General features: G+C 30.4%; 1 protein-coding gene, 1 long non-coding RNA gene and 1 pseudogene across 4 annotated transcripts in view; 1 reads left to right on the top strand and 2 right to left on the bottom strand.

Annotated features, from left to right (window-relative positions):
* The window catches only part of CAP (Cbl-associated protein), a 379,584-nt gene that overhangs the window by 1,654 nt on the left and 363,347 nt on the right, over positions 1-14,583 (top strand). The gene's annotated exons all lie outside the window — the stretch shown is intronic.
* On the bottom strand, positions 6,377-14,469 carry LOC143303997 (uncharacterized). 3 transcript variants are annotated; one of them, XR_013060671.1, is made up of 7 exons: positions 11,328-11,943; positions 11,169-11,219; positions 10,577-10,751; positions 8,609-8,927; positions 8,105-8,494; positions 7,781-7,870; positions 6,377-6,568 (listed from the first exon to the last, which is right to left on the bottom strand). It is a non-coding gene; the product is annotated as an uncharacterized LOC143303997 (long non-coding RNA). The 3 variants fall into 3 exon arrangements; XR_013060673.1 differs by lacking the exon at positions 6,377-6,568 and adding an exon at positions 13,695-14,469 and having other exon boundaries at positions 7,670-7,870; positions 11,328-13,627; XR_013060672.1 differs by lacking the exon at positions 7,781-7,870 and having other exon boundaries at positions 6,380-6,568; positions 11,328-11,927.
* On the bottom strand, positions 8,406-8,500 carry LOC117160455 (U6atac minor spliceosomal RNA; annotated as a pseudogene).

The raw sequence follows: 14,583 nt of genomic DNA, 5'->3' as shown, positions 1-14,583 counted from the left end.
TTAAAGTAGGAGTTTAATATGATTAATAATAACATAATTGTCAGTACTGCGTAGATGTGTACCTATGTAATAGGCTAATTATTATTGTTAGGTTATACTTAATATATCCATTATTATTATTTCAATTCGAGTAAATTATTATTGAATTATACATATAGGAATATTTCTGTGTATTGCGTCTTAGTTCGACCCGAGGCTATACATTTTTAATTACTACTAAATTATTAATTTAACACTTTTGACACTTTTGGTTTTGTGAATTATCAAACATTCTTTAAGTACAATGAAATTTGATTTTATGAAAGATAATTCGATAAATTAATTTTTTTTAGAGTACACAAAAAATAATTTTTCTTTAGATTTTTTAACTTCATCTATTTTTATAAAGCTGGAAAATCCGCAAAAGGTTGTGATGAAATTAAGGTTAATTAGAGCTAAAGCTGTTCAAAATAATAAACAATAAAGAGAATGTAAATGTCCAGTGAAGTACTTTATATAAGCGGGTATGAAACAATTTTAGATTTTTATTTCAAATTTATTTTAAAATGTATATATTTTAAAATACTGTGATTTTCTCTCTCTTTAATGTTTCGCGTACCCTCTGGAGATTTGTGTGAAAATGACGTACCCCGTAAATAGATGAATAGAGCTATAGTTATGGTATATAAAATATAACAGTGAGAATAAAATGAAATATACATACGTATATAGACATTAAATTTTGTACGCATAAATTACTGAAACTGATGAACTGAAAACAATGTATAGGTATTAAAAATAGTTTATACGTAAATATTCAGTCGCTTTAATCCATTTATAATAACAATATGTATGTATTTTACCGAAGCATATAAATTAACAATGAATTAATAATTATAAGCAATATTTATAACTTTATACAATTATCAGACTATAACGTTAAATTACCTATTAAGAGAATATAGAAATATGTGATATATATTATTATTTATTATATGTACTACTACATACTTCTACTGTTTAAATATCATTGATTGTATTAACATAGGAAGTATTTCCATTGGTTTAAACCCTTTTTAATCTGACTTGTAATTCAAAAATTGAAAAATTTATCAAGTAACAAACTATTTCTGGCAAGTTCGGCAATTAAAAACGCCAGCTTTATTGTCGGTTATAATATATTATTATATGTAGCTTTGATGATTATAAAGTATAAATAATAAGTGTAGTTTGATTCATCCGTAATTCTCTAATTGAAATACATTTTTATACATAAAACTTGAGTAAAGTGTTAAAATTTGGATAATTTAAAGTTCGAGACGTATTTCAAAATCTTTTCGGCCCGAAAAATGTTGGCATGCAACTTGAATGTACCTTGTTATAAATATCGAGCCATCGATGTTTTGAACGTTGCCAGTAAATTGATACTTGGCACGGACAAATAAGACGCATCGATTTCAACCACGCCATGTTTGTTGCACATATAGTCAGAATTATCAAAGTTTGGTTAAGACGTAACACTGGACGACAGCTTTGTATCTCGTGGTCGTTCTAAAGTCGCTTACGAATCTAGTAACTTATATGAGTAGCTTGTGTTAATCTTTTGTTTAGTTTATTCAATTTTTTCTTCATATTTTGTAGAACGAATAAGAAAATAAACTTATCTATTTATTTATAAACTCTGATATAAAATATAATGCATGAGGATTAAATATAAGGAAAAAGATCAAATAATTATTCCAAATAAAGCAATGGTTCAATTTATTTGAAAATAAACTTGTTTGCAAATAAATTACAAAATTTTACTTGAGAAATAAATAGTTTAAATAATATACTCGAAGAGCTTGCAATATCACACTACTACATCGCAGTATTATTTTCAGCACATACTAAGTCTAAAGAGTATCACATTGAAACAAAGTACCTGTTATATTAGAGATAAATCGTCTTAAAACACTAGAGATCTGCTACTACTAATATTAATTTATGTACAAAATATTAAAAATTTTATATTTCGTTTGCGATTGAAACTTTACTTTCTGTTTCAAAATATTGCATTCGTTGAATTTAATAATAATAATTCAACGTAATTATTTAACGACATAAACATTTTAATAAGTTTAATCAATATTTGTAAAATTAAATATAAAAGTATTAGTTTTGGCATAGTATTCTAATTTACACAAACAATAATTATTAGGAAACAAGCTTATATAATTGCAATATTAAAAATTAAAATTAAAACGAGTAATCTATAACCCAGCAAATAATTTTATTTTCCTACGACGAACTTGTTATTTAACTTATTATCAAAAAGACCTATTGGGTAAACGAGGTTCTACTGTGTTATGATTTATTCAGTCTATTTAAATATCTTTACATGATATTAAGTTTTGTGATTTAGGTCATGAGATTAGAGATTGTCTAACAATGTTATAGATACGCGAGCAGAATTATAATTGTGATTTATCTTATTACTTATTACCTTACCTTATCTTATTACCAAGGATATTTAAGGTGAAATTCTGATCATGAGATTCTTTTCAAAAGTTCATTTCACATTCAATATTAGTGCAATATTTCTAAATAAAAGATATCTAAATTATTTTTTTGTTGAAAATTATTTATTTTGAATTATTTCTTTAGCATTGTATCATATGGTATTTTATTTCTGAATTGTAAATGTTTGTTATAGTAATAACACAATTATCAAATATTAAAAATTAGAGAATCACAGTAAATTCTAGTAGATAATATTTAAAAGTATCGAGACCTTAAGTCTATTGATAATCAAACAATAGATAAGTAAGATGAAGTAAAATAGAAAAGTAAGATGATTACACTTACATAAAGAGTCAAGGTTAAATGTAAAAAATGGACGAGTTAAAGGTAAAGAAATATAGGGACAGACGTTAACAATATAAGGTGTAATATCAGTAAAGTAATGAATGAATAACAAAAGACAAAATCGGAGATAGAGCAAAATTTGAGAAGAAGGAAAGGGACAGATCTTCGTTGGAGGCGAGCAAAGATAAAAAGAGTTCTAACGATAGAAAACTGATTGAAATATGGAAAGTCGCAACTGAAGGAGATGCAGAGGAAGACTTCAAGCAAACAGAGGAGCGAGAAAGAAAGAGAAAGAGGGATATTAAAGAAATTGTCTCAGAGAGACGAAGAGGCGAAAGGGGGAACAGTGTAGATAACAGTAAACAGAATGGTAAGTTTTAGGACAGAGATCATACAAGGAAGAGAAAAGTTACAAAGAAGGTAAAGAATGAAATAAGTAATTTGAGCCGGAGGATAAAATCCATATAGAATAAATGGACAAAGAAGGGGAGGAGTCGTGCAGAAAAATGGAAGAAATATTATAGAAAATGGAAGGGAGCAGGTAGAGGAGCAGAGGAAAAAATTAATAATTTTTTTGTTTAAATATAAAAATTAATTGATATTTAATCGTGACCGGTCAAATGATCGTTCTTTGAAACTCATATTGCTTAATATAGAACGAAGATAATAACCAATTTGATAATGAAAGAATATAGTTTCTTCTATTTAGAAATAAATAACGTACATTTTATTCTTTTCCGCCGCTTTTTTTTTTTTTTTTTTTTTTTTTTTTTTTTTTTTTTTTTTTTTTTTTTTTTTTTTTTTTTTTTTTTTTTTTTTTTTTTTTTTTTTTTTTTTGTTACAAGTTATAGACTTTTGGATAGCACATTGTTCACATTTTTCAGATTTTGCTAGTCTTATTGTTTTTGCAATATCTTATCTTGCATGTTTTCCGTTCACGCGTACTTACATTTCTGACTGCTTCCGCTGGATCTTCTTTGCCCCCAGCTGTTGCTCTTTTTGATATTCGGTGGCAAGTTCTTCTCCCAATTGAAAGAAAAGTTCTTGCCTCGTATTATTGTGCCTTGGAATACCAACGTTGTTTTGGTTTGCTAGGTTCAAAGGTAAACGAACTCCCGACAAAATATTATCGTCGTCATTTGTAATCGTCAACCAGAGTTACATTTGTACTTCTTATAATAACACTAGTCGATACAAATAGACGAATTTTGTTTAGATTGCTCTCTAGGACAACCATTAAGGCGAGTCATATACCGTTGGATAGCGAGTCATTGATACACAAATTTCGAGCGAGCGACGATTACAACCGACATACACTATCTCTGTACTTGTACATATATTAATTTTAATTACGAATTCATCACTCGTCTCTTTATTAAACAAACCAACGGACGATAACTTATCCAATTTATTATATAAAAAGGGAGAAAAGGAAGGGAACTGCAAGCAGTGGAGCTATGGCAGGAGTTAAAGGAGAGTGAGGTTAGGTTAGAATAATGAAATAGACTAGCAGGAAGAAAAATAAACGTAGAGGAATAAATATGGATTGTCTGGACAATGTATAGCAATAGAGAGATTGGAGGAGGATAACAGAAAAGAGGATAACAAAAAAAGTAAAGCAGAAGTTGGAATAGACAGAGGAGGAATTGTTGATACTGGGGGGAGGGGGGTGGGGGTGGGGAGAGATTTTAAAGCAAGAATAGGAGAAGAAGGAAACTTGTATAATGGAGAAGAGGGGAACATCAGTGATCAATGAAGTGATGACAGTCACAACAGGACACAACTGACAGAATTAGAGTTTTATTTAGGAAATAGAGTAGAATTTGATTACTAACCATTAATCATAGTAATAAGATTAGAAGGCAAAAAGATAGAAGAAGAGAAAGTATAATTTAACTTAGAAGTCATAAACAGGTATAAAATTTCAACAAACGTCAAAATATTGAAAGAGAAGGAAGAAGCATTTAGTACAAGAATGAGAAAATCTAAAAACATCAGTGAAAGAGACTATAAATAGGAGAAGGATAACAATGAAATAAAAGAAGATAGGTCATAAATACTAGTAGGGCAGATAATGCAGCAAAGAGGAAAGGAAAGTGAGTAGGTATTATAAGAAAATGAATGTTGCAAATAACGTTGCTTTGTACGATGTTGAACTACTGTTAAGGTACAATAGAGGTATAATGAATACTGGTTTCAGGTAGTTATCCGAATGTCCACTATTAAACTATCAAATCGTGACTAAGCTGCTACTTAACATTTTTGTTTCACATTAAGGCACGTCTTTGTAATTTGTAATATATTACGTCTATAATGTGCGGTTCAAATACATTAGACGTATTAGCTTGTTGAAAATATACAAATATATATATATATATGTTCCATTTAAATGTATACTTTATCGCTTCTCTCGGTAAATCTACGGACACAAATTTTTCACAGGAGAGTTATTTGATTTTATAGACGAATTTTAATAGAATATTTAGGTTTATAATAATTATTAAATATTTCATTAAATTTCTTCTATCGAGTTAAACAAATTTCATGTGAAAAATTTCTTAGCGCTTTCAATAATAGCACATACTCTGCCAAACATAACTATTTCTTAAAAGTATTTGTATTAAATATTAGCAACTATCTTTAATTGTTAATATCTAATACAAATACTTTTTTTATTGTTAATACGAATAATTTTATAGTTTAGGTCGATAAGTATGTATTGTAGATTATTGTAATTTGATCTCAGTAATTTCGCGAAGTATCGAGATGAATTGTGGTGAATTTTAGTAAAATATCGTTAAAGAATATATACTACTTTATCGGTTACAAGTAGTGTTAAGACACATGTTTTAGTAGAAATTGAATGCTTTTTACTGTCCTTATTTTCTAGTTATTTTATTGGGCTGGCAACTAAGTGATTGCGGATTTTGTCATTACCACCTAATGTTAGATGGCGTTAGGTTTAGTTGTTATTTTATTCGTATTATACATTTAATATAAAATACTTAATAAAGAGACATTTGTTACAGTTTTCACAATAAATGTAACAAATAGGTAACCTAATATTTCAGAATAGTAATGCATATACGTATTGTATACTAAGATTAAAATGAACAAATGTGCCTGAATGGTAGATGGACCAGTTAGAGGATATATCATATTTTTATTCTGCTAGGTATCGTCAGTTAGTTCATTTCATTTGTTATATTCAATCTAAAATATATATTTAATTTAAATTCTTATTTTAAAGAGTTATATCTAATTAACATTTGATATAAATTTTTTAAAATTTTTATAAACATTTCATGAAAATTAGGTATTTATGTAATATAAACATTAGATATCCGTATAATTTATACACACATCATAGTTCACACTCGATTGTTGGATATAATCAATATTAGTTTTACATAAATTAATAGTTTTAATTAGTTTTACATAAATTATATGTAAGCAGTTATACATAAATTAATAAATGTATAGAGAAAACGAATAGAATGAAAGTTTTAAAAAATGACACAACAAAATGCGATAAATTCGTATATATTTGAGAATCGTATCGTGAACGGTTTGTTGTTTTTCTTTCCTTATGGTAGATTATTCTAAGAATCGTTAAAAGTAGCTTTCCTTGAGTTTTAGGAATTCTGTTAGCATATCTTCCAAAGAATGACTATCGATTTCTTTCGACCTTGTACAACTTGTTTCGTTTAGTGATTCCTGTTTTCTCTTCAGCAACATTATCCTGTGCATAAATAAATATGTAGATATTTTGCAATCTTGTAATTGAGCACTTATTTGAAATACTGGCGTATCTCGTTTTCGTTTATACAGTTGTCATATTTACGGCAAGCTACTAAAATACTAAACAAATTACGTTTTTCATATAGAATAAAATAATTTTGAAAACAGCGATTTTTTATTTACAATAAAAAGTGATAAAGCTTAAAAAAATGATTTTGAACGCCCTCCTTCCGAATAGCGGGTTTCTTCATCACATTGCAATATTGAAAGTAACTACATTTATGCACTATCTTATTAAACGCATATTTAAATAGATATACAGCGATAAAAATAGAGATATACAGTTAAAAATAGTTTCTCAAAATATTTATGGAACAAAAACAAATATGGGGAAAAGATTATATTTGTAGCTTAATTCAATGTCAAATTATATCAAAAATATTTACAAACTTATATTTTTGTATGAAAATTTAATTTTCAATGTTATTTTGTAATTTTGCAGCATTGCTTTTATCCAAAAACGATAACTAGCTTTTTTGCAGACAAAATTTCACCTATTTTTATTTTGCACGAAAAGTATTCATTGAATTCCTTGCATTTATTCGAAGTACAAAAGCCTTAAAAAAATACAAATTTATCTAAAAGTAATTAAATGGAAAATAATAAAAATTCTGTGTTGACTTTTCTTGAAAATTAAAATTTCTTTAAAAATGTATTTTTGTTTGTAACTTGCAATATATCAAATGAGAAAAGAACGTTTCTCGAGAAATACTATTTTTCTGTTTAACTTTTTTGTATCTAAGTGAGCTATTGTAGTACAATTGTCATAAGTAATTTATTGCCATATACAGGATGGGTGGTAACTGGTGGTAAAAGCGGAAAGGGGGTGATTCTACGCGAAAAAAGAAGTAGAAAATATGGAATAAAAATTTTTTTTTTCTTTTCCATCGAGACAACGATCTACAGTGAGATCCGTTATAACGTACCGCACGCGTACCGAGCGAAAATTCAAAGTCGATTTTCTCGAAAACAAAGCCTCAAACGAAAAATGTTTATTCTATATTTTCGACTTCTTTTTTCGCGTAGAATCACCCTCTTTCCGCTTGTACCACCAGTTACCAACCACCCTGTATAGTATATATGTAAATCTGCAGATATTTGTATATGTATGTAGATTATAGAAATGCGATAATCAGAAAAAAGGTATACATACCTCGAGAAACATCCGTAATCTGAGGAGTCCCGCAATTTTATTTTATTATTTTTCATTTATTTCAATATCCATTTTATACGGTTTTATACACTAAAATATTGTGATATTTATATGAGAGACATTATTCAAGTATCATAAATATATTGCATATAAATTTATAAGATTTATAAATCAAATATATAAAATTATGAATTAGTTGAGGGTTACAATAGCTTTGCAACATCGTAAATAGAAAATGATAATCTCTTTTTTTTTTTGTACGTGGAGAAATCCTCATGGACACTCCGCCGCTGCGGCAGCAGCAGAGCAGTGTCGGACTCTTACCGACTAAAACTCCGCGATGTCCTGCCTACGCGTGTGACAGGAATGCCCGGGGGGGCCTCCTGCGAATTACTGTCGGTGCCCTTCCTGCGTCCTCTTGATAATGAGCCGATCCTATAAGTTCCCTAACTGATTAATCTGACGCTAGGGGAGGCCATTGCCCCTAGTGCCCCATCCTCCTTGCCAGTCGTGACCTAAGGGGGGCAACGGTAGAGCAGCCCTGGGCCGCCTGACCGCCATCACCCTCCGCCGTGTTACCCTACTATGGTAAGAGCTTCTTCTCTCTCCCTCTCTGTCCGCTCCTTAAATTTGGTAAGTGCCGCCGAAAGTGCCTTACCTTATATACGTGTTCCATTCTTGTCTAGGGGAGTGATAAACGTCTCTCCTTTCATACTATAAAAAAAAAATTTTTTTTTTTTTTTTTACGTGGAGGAAATCTTCATAGACACCTTTCCAACCCTGTGGCCGAGGAACACAGGGCGGCACAAGGTAGTGCCGGATTCTTACCGGCTAAAACCTCCACGAGCGGGACGGTAGACCAGTGCGAGTTAAAATTCGTCGGCCCGGATTGCTTGAACAATTACACCCACTCGTAGTAAAGGTATCACACAACAGTCAAGTAAGGCTCAGCTTGCCTGTTGTATATTACTTCTAAGAGATAGATTTTTGGGTTTCCCATCCTTTGAAAACATATCCTGGCTAGAGGGATTCGAACTCGCGACGCGTCGTCTTCAGTTCTGAGCCTTAACGAGCGTAGCTGGCTGCCCCGCCGAAAAATGGTCATCTGATAGCTTTTCAAGTATTGTAAGTTACTCGATGTAAGTTTCTGTAGGAGAAAAGAATCATAGATCTACAATATAGCATCAACAATTATTAAAATCTAGAGTTTGTTTAATTTTTTATGTGCTCCTGAGATATTTACATGAAATTATAAATAAATTAGAAAAATATTGGTATGTACGACTCATTTGCTCTAAATGAACCGTTCCATTAGGAAATGACCTTAATGTTCCATTTGCGTTTACATTGACATTATTTGCAATATGTTTACATTCTGGAGTCAGAGAGAAAGAACGAAAAAAGAGTGAACAGTATCATATTAATGAAGAAACAGAAAATTACTTCTAAGCACAAGAAATAGATCACCTAAAACAAATTGAACTATTACAAAATTAGTTAATGTACGAAGAACTCTTTCAAGCAGGAGTTAAATAACGTCATAGAGGGCACAATTTGTTATTAGCTTCCTTGCAGGAGGGCACGCAGGAGAAATATGTAGATCAACTACAGTTTCTAAGAATAAAATTACATTTATTTACATCGCGATCGACGTATCTCGTTGTTCCATAAAGGGAAGTATTAAGTTGATACAATACAACAATAATATTGTACTTCATTTGTATAATATTGTGATAATATATTAAAATATCTCCTAAATTTAATACTTTTCTCTGAAGCATTTACATAGGAACACCTAAATATATATCTCCGTTATTAATTTTCCGTATGGAAAATCTTTAGAAATGAAAGTTATACTTTTTAGAGGGACAAATAATGGTAAGTGATATTTTTTCTGAAAGTTAGTCTTTAAAAAGATTTCAAGATCATCATCGTTCTTTTAACGAAACCATATATTTTTTAACACATCAATTGATACATCACGATATTTTTTATAGAAAGTTATCTACCATTGCATGTGCCCCTTCAGATAACTTTGTTCTCTGCAACTTTCCATATAACCATTTCCATTGTTAATATAATTATTAAGTGTGTCCATTTAAATGTTCCACCCTGTGTTTATCATATATTAAAATATTTCCTGATATATGAACTAATGGTTTTTGACGTAAACTGCTATTAAGCGCTCAGATGAAATTATGAAATGCATTTACCAACACAGGAATGTGATTGTACTATGTTTAAAAAGAATGTAGTTGACGTTTATGTATTCTCTACGTATCCAGATGAAATGATACTAATAACGTCAAATCGTGTCCTTATTGACAACATTCAACTCCTTTTTAAAAAGTTCTTCCATGCAATAAGTAATTTTGCAAGTTGAAAATTATGAAATAGCTGTGTCATTCTATTTAGATTATGTTATCTCATGTGGTAAGGAATACAGTTTTTTGTTTCCTTATCAATATAACATTATTTACTTTCTATATCATTGCGGAATGTAAACATATTGTAAATAACGTCAATGTAACAGTCAATGGAACTTTAAGATCATTTTCCAAGATAACGGCTCATTTGAGGCTTGTATAAGAGAATGCAATAAAAACAAATTGATCTTGAAATTCAAATTCGAGATGAATATTTTTACAGCACCCTTTTTAAAAGAGATCTTCAATTAAACAGATCAGAATTAAACAATTAAACAATTTTTAATAGTCTGTTACAAATGAACTCTGTTGGTAAAGAAACGTTACCTTTTCCTGGTGAAAGTCTCTGACTATTATGAAAATTACTTACAGTTCTCTTTGACCATCTAAATTCTGTCTTCCTCCAGCTTGTTGATTCTTTGTCCTGAAACCGCTCACATCAGAATGTGAACGGCAAAGGACACAGTGAATGCCTTTCATTCACGCGATTTATCACAAAGTTGAATATCGTTGGTACTTGGCACGGAATAATACTCTTCCCTCATCTTTTGTGATTCATAGTAAAAAGAAGAAAGGTAGGAGCTTAATCGATGTCCGTATTCACAATATGTCCGAGCATAACAGATATACAGGGTGGTTGGTAACTGGTGGTACAAGCGGAAAGGGGGTAATTCTACGCGAAAAAAGAAGTCGAAAATATAGAATAAATTTTTTTTTTCATCCAGACAACGATCTACAGTGAGATCCGTTATACCGAGACGTGATAAAGTGGACGCGTACCGAGCGAAAATTCAAAGTCGATTTTCTCGAAAACAAAGCCTCGAACGAAAAATTTTTATTCTATATTTTCGACTTCTTTTTTCGCGTAGAATTACCCTCTTTCCGCTTGTACCACCAGTTACCAACCACCCTGTATATTTCTAACATTTATATACATTTCTATATAGAAGTGTAGAAAGTACCTATCGTGTTTATCAGCTTGGAAGAATTGCGGACATTACGTTGCATATCTTCTGATACACATATAAGGAAAACAAATAAATATTTATTCTATCTAAATACTCTAAACCGTATACACATTATTACAAATATTCGATTATTATAAATGTTGAAGTAATTACCTTAAGAAAAACTCTACACCTTTTCTTTTCTATATCCGTGACCTGGAGACCGCTGTTACGAGGAGAATAAAATTTAATGAAACAAAAAATTCGAAATAAGGAGAGGTCCGTATTATTGTGCCCTTGAATATAAATTTTGTTTTGGATCACAAGATCTAGAAACAAAAGAGCTATAAGTAGATTTCTATTGGTGTCTCTTGCAGCCTTCAACTAGAGCTACAAAGTTAACTTTTTGGTAATGTCCTTTGCTATAAATATAAGAACGTGCTCCCTATCGCTTTTCTTCCTGTTGCATTGTAACACTGTAAGAGTGAGGATCTGGATCAGCATATACTATACCTGTGTTTATATTTATACTTATACCTGTGCTTATTTCAATATATTTTTTATTACAAATTCATCCACTCGTTCCTCTATCAGTCAACCTCAACAATAAATATCTGTACGTTAAAGTAATACATACAATTGTCTTAAAAAGAAAAGATTCCAATCTTCTTGCTAATGTCCTAAGACATACTTTTGCGATTATATTTATCTTATATAAATTGCAACAAATGTTATCTTTATGAATAGAAATATGTAAAAACTTCCACATGATCAAAAATATCATTTTAACTTTTTCTTTAAGAGTTGATACATATTATTCTACTTAAATTTAAAATTGAAAGTATTCTATTTATCTAGATTTTTCAAATATTCTATATTTTTGTGGTCTGTGATGTAGTTGAACATGTATTCAAAATACATATGTGATTGTTTCATGTATATGGAGCTTGTCATGAGTATGGAGCTATCCACCAATGCTTATTCATTGGTAGATCACTGATGCTGCCTCTGGAGATTTTAATACGCTTTAATAAATCACAATCTTCTCATCAAACGATTTGTAAGATTAATACGTTATTCTATTGCTGTTCATTAGTTCATTTGTTGTGGAACAGCAATGTTCATCAGTAAAAAACAATTTATTCATCAGTTGTTTAATAAAAGGTTTGTTAAATGTACCAATTACAAATCTTTATAATAAAACTTTTCATTTCTCGCTTTTATTTTTGTTTAATACGAAAATTCAGTATTAATTAGTAATTATAATTATCATGTTATAATATGGATATGTAGTTAACTCTGTTACAAAGCAACATCTTCGTTACTTTTAATGATATGCAAAAATGCCAAAGGATTAAACTGTTTAGTTCGAAGAATGTTACGGTAAACAAAAATTTTCTCAAGGTTATATTTTTTGGGACTCTAATCTCATCAATGTTTCCCTCAATGGGATTACATATTTCTATCATCATCGCGTAATAGCTGAAATTGAAATCTTATACATGACCTTATAATATGACCTTCACGTAACGGTGAATATACAAAATTCAGAAATATATTAATCCATTATTGCGTATTGCTATTAAGCTTCGTATCAAAGCGGTTATTAACGAAAAAAACATAACATAATCACGTTTACATTCGGTATAAATGAACGTTACTGATGCTAAATTATGGCAACCTTAGGATAATGATCAGAGGTTAGTCAATTTTCGGTATTGTGCACATTCGTTTGAACAAGTTTCGAGTAAAGTTGGATATATGTAACGTTAGTACTAGACGAATGCCAACTATACCTAAAAAAATATCTAGACATACTTGGAGAAATCAGCGAAATCACACATAGCATTTAAGCGTACGGAGAAACATCTTTGGCGACACGGCTCTTGCAAACTATCAAAATAAAAAAGAACATGCCCGGTAATAAATAACATTAATAATGCTATTAAGGTTTGACAGCAATTACTGTAAATCTACACTTATCTACTAAAGAAATAAATAGGGATAATGGCGTCAGTAAATCTTCAATTCCAAGGTTTTTATTTTACTTAGTAATAGGATACATCCATATCACATTCCATTACAGCAAGAAACAACAAAAAGTGACTTTATCCAGAGAATAAATTGTTGTAGTTGAATGATAGAGAAATTAGCTCAGGATAGTACATTCTTGTCAGGAATATTCTTCTCGGACGAACGAATCGTCACAATACAGAATTATGCACTTAACTCGAAACCCACGCTCGCGAAAATATATGAGAATGGCAACAGTGTAACATATACGCTTACTGCTACAATGAAATGTCACTCGCCATCGATGAGCTAAAAGTATAATTTTAGCGAGAACACAGAACGGTTTGGTTGCCGTCGAAGGACTTCAAATTTGATGTCACGATAAAAGAAAGACGATTGTTGAGAGAAAGCGAGCCTCGCGCTTTCGCCCGACGATTTCATGTTCCTACGAGCTCCTGAAACTTCGTAGCAAATAACAAGTTTTTAAATAACCTTATCTTGTATTATGCTTATCTAAAATGTAATTACCATGTAATTTTTTCTTAATTTAAGATTGCATTCCATTTTTTTTCGCGAAGAGTTATTGGGGAATTACAATGAAATTGTTCATATTCTTACAAATATCGAGACCTTTTCTCTATTTCGTTCGGCAATTTTCATTTTTAATGCATTACATTTTTGTTTCTACGTCGTACTTCAAAATTTATTAACGATCATTTTCTAGAAATTAATATTACTATTACTTGATTTTGGATCGCTCTGCTGTGAACATGTCGAACGTAAGAACAAAGAACAAGAAAAGCAATTGAGATACGATGAAACACCTCACAGAATTCCTTTTCACACAAGCCAGTTTAATAAAATGGAAATTAATTTAACTCTCGTATTGCAATGCCTGAATCCCTTTTATGAGCATTATTAAAGAGAAGACTTTTTCAACAAAGTTCTCAAAACACGTGAAGATATAAGCTTGTGCTTCTGTAACAGTAAAAATTCTCGCGAATGGGCAATGCTTATTTCGCAATCAAATTAGCAAGTGGATAGAAATTAACGAAAATAATTTTGAACACTTGTTACGATAAACTTCCCTTCGGTAATCTCTGTATTGTAGTTGTTTGTTATTCGCATCTATTAGCAAACATTTCTTAATTTTTCGTATTCAGGGCCACATTACGGTCATAGTGTTATAGGTCATTGGATTGGTTTTCGGTCTCAATGATGGAAATGTGTAGTCTCGTTAAAAGAGAACACTGATGGGATTGTAATCTCGAAGCATATGACTTTGAGAATATCGTTTACTTATTGTAACATTTCTCGAATTGAACGGCTTATTCCTTTGGCATTTTTGAATATTATTAAAAGTAACGGAGATATAAAATGTAAATAATAAAATATAAAAATATATATAAAAAAGGCA

The sequence above is a fragment of the Bombus vancouverensis genome, chromosome 18 (genome assembly GCF_051014615.1).
Source record: "Bombus vancouverensis nearcticus chromosome 18, iyBomVanc1_principal, whole genome shotgun sequence".
NCBI classification, from domain to species: domain Eukaryota; kingdom Metazoa; phylum Arthropoda; class Insecta; order Hymenoptera; family Apidae; genus Bombus; species Bombus vancouverensis.
The sequence above is the reverse complement of the archived record's forward strand: the minus strand, read 5'-3'. Positions and strand labels throughout refer to the sequence as shown.